Below are 2,488 nucleotides of genomic sequence, written 5' to 3'. Positions count from 1 at the left end.
TTCCCTCGGATTGCTTCTCAAGATGTTCAAGGCGGTTCTGCATGTTTTCAGCCATAGGATGAAAACCGGATTTCCATAATTAAATAAATTCAAATATATTAGTTAACTTTTAGTTACTTTCCTTACAGTTGGGGGAGGGCCTGTATTTTTTCATACTGGAATATCAGGTCCATAGGGGCAGAACATACGTCTTCTTTTCTGTGGTATTCCTAGCATCTATAGTGGCTGGCACATCGCAGACTCTGAGGAAGAACTTCTGAATTCGTTTCAGTTTTAAAAAGATGAGGTTCTATAAATAGCACTCCGAACTCTGACAGTTAGCGGTCATCTCAGCTGCCCATGCCTTTAACATGTTGACTTCCTTTTTCTCATAAAGAGATTAGACCATGGGTAGGGGAAACATCAGAGGTGATTCTTAGATTTTGAACTTGGAAGTCTGAGTTGATGGTAGGATGTTACCTGAAGTAAGAACTGTAGGAAGAACAATAGATTTAAGAGGAACTATGTAAATTTCGTCTTGGGAATACTGTTCGTGGAGCCAAACACGGTTCAGCTAACTGAAGACGTGGTGGAGGGGTTGGGCTCAGGGAACCCTTTCCATAGAGGTAGTGTAGTTGAAATCCCAAACATAGGTGAAACTGATAGCCATAATGGTGGCCACCATTTATTGAGCTCTTGCTATATGTCATATGTATCTGTACATGTGAATGTATAATATATACACTCTTGTGTGTGTATATATAGTGCATTGTATATTGATAATTATGTACTGATTTCATTTCATCCTCATATCAACCTTGTTAAATCAGTACTACCATTTCTCATGTCATCGTTGAGAATACTGAGGTCTAAGCAAGGTAAGTTATCTTTCCCAGGATACTGATAAATACAGATAAGTTTTGAGTCTGGACCCATCTTACTCCAGAGTGATAAGCTGGTGCCAGGTGATACAGAAAGGGACAGGCAAATGAGGACTGGACAAAGGTCATTGAACACAGGTTCTAGGACTCTTTGGTAACTATCAAGGGAGTCTTCTTAGTGTTCTGATGTAGGAATAGAAAACAGATGACAAAGAGTTAGGGAAGAAATGAATGGCAAATTTGATAAAAATGGAAGTAGCAAGTTATATATATATTTTAAAAGTTTAGTGATAAGGGGAAAGGAAGAAATAGGACAATAAAATGAAATTTGCAAGACCAAGAGATTTTGAGAAGAATTTAGGATTTTGCTATGATTTCTGTCCTGTTTTAGGATTTCATTTATGCATGTATATATTCATTTATTTCAACAAGTATTTATTGAGTGCCTATTCTGTGTCAGATATAGCAAGGAACAAGACAAATTTTCTTTTGTTGTGGAGCTTAATTTCAGTGGAGGCAGGAGTGTCTGTCAGGAGACAAGAAGTAAGCAAAGAAATGAAAACATTGACACTGATAGAGACTGTGTGAAGAGCTGACAACTGGATGTAACATAAAAAGCTGTGTGTGCCTGCACAGTTCAGGTTGTGTGAAGGAGAGGCCTGTCTTCAGGATTTTCTCTGAAATCTGAAAGATAAGATAGCCAGTAAGGAAGAGGATTCTAAGCAGTGGCTAGATAATGCCAAGGTCCTAAGGTGAGAAGAAGCTGGACATATTGGATGGAGGTCAGCAAGTCAGTGGGAAGGCGGTGTGAAATTGGGAGGTAGGCGGGCATCAGGTCACGAGGACTTCTATCCACTGGAGTAAGGAGTATGGATTGTATTTTGAGTGAAATGGGAAGTTCATAGTTGGAGAGTTTTAAGCAGGAAATTTACCTGATCTGATTTGCATCTTGGAGGAGCACTCTGGATTTTGTGTGGACCGTATATTTTGGGGGGCAAGTAAAAGCTGAAGACCAGTAAATAGGTTTTTGCTGTTATTCACATTAGAGGTCCCGTGGCCTTGACTGGAGTGACAGGAGTAATAGAGATGGTGAGACCTGGTTAGATATGGGATATGCTTGGGGAAGGGCCTGCTGGTGGATTAGGTGTGGGTTAAGTCAAAGAAGAATCACAGTGACTCCTGCATTGCGGGCTTGAACAAGTGGAGAATGGTGTTGCTGTCTATTTAATTGAACATTATGAAATGTAGACCAAAGCATAATTGCAGATTGATGTGAAGGATCTGTCAGAAGGAGCAATACTGAAGTTTTCTAGGGAAGTAATTCATGATGTAGTAAGGTCCTAAAGGAGACAGCTATACAAGAAGGAACTGATTGAGATGTAAGCAAAGAAGTTAGCTTAAAAACTAGAGGGGAAGTGACAGAAGACAGGAATCCAATATGGAAAGGAAGGAAGTTGAAATGCCCATTTTGGAGGACCTTTATTTTAATAAACTGCTAGACATTATATTCAGTTATGTACAAGTGCATAATTTTAGCTTTCTAATTTAAATACTTAATTTTGTTTCTCACTATATAACCTTTTGGTGTATGTATATATCCATATATATATATATGTATATACATATAT

At 38.6% G+C, this 2,488-nt stretch overlaps 1 protein-coding gene across 9 annotated transcripts in view; it reads left to right on the top strand.

The window, feature by feature from the left end:
• The window catches only part of CSNK1G3 (casein kinase 1 gamma 3), a 151,809-nt gene that overhangs the window by 133,995 nt on the left and 15,326 nt on the right, over positions 1–2,488 (top strand). The gene's annotated exons all lie outside the window — the stretch shown is intronic.

This window comes from Tupaia chinensis, unplaced genomic scaffold (assembly GCF_000334495.1).
Source record: "Tupaia chinensis unplaced genomic scaffold, TupChi_1.0 Scaffold144806_1, whole genome shotgun sequence".
NCBI classification, from domain to species: domain Eukaryota; kingdom Metazoa; phylum Chordata; class Mammalia; order Scandentia; family Tupaiidae; genus Tupaia; species Tupaia belangeri.
This window is presented reverse-complemented; position numbering and strand designations above follow the sequence as displayed.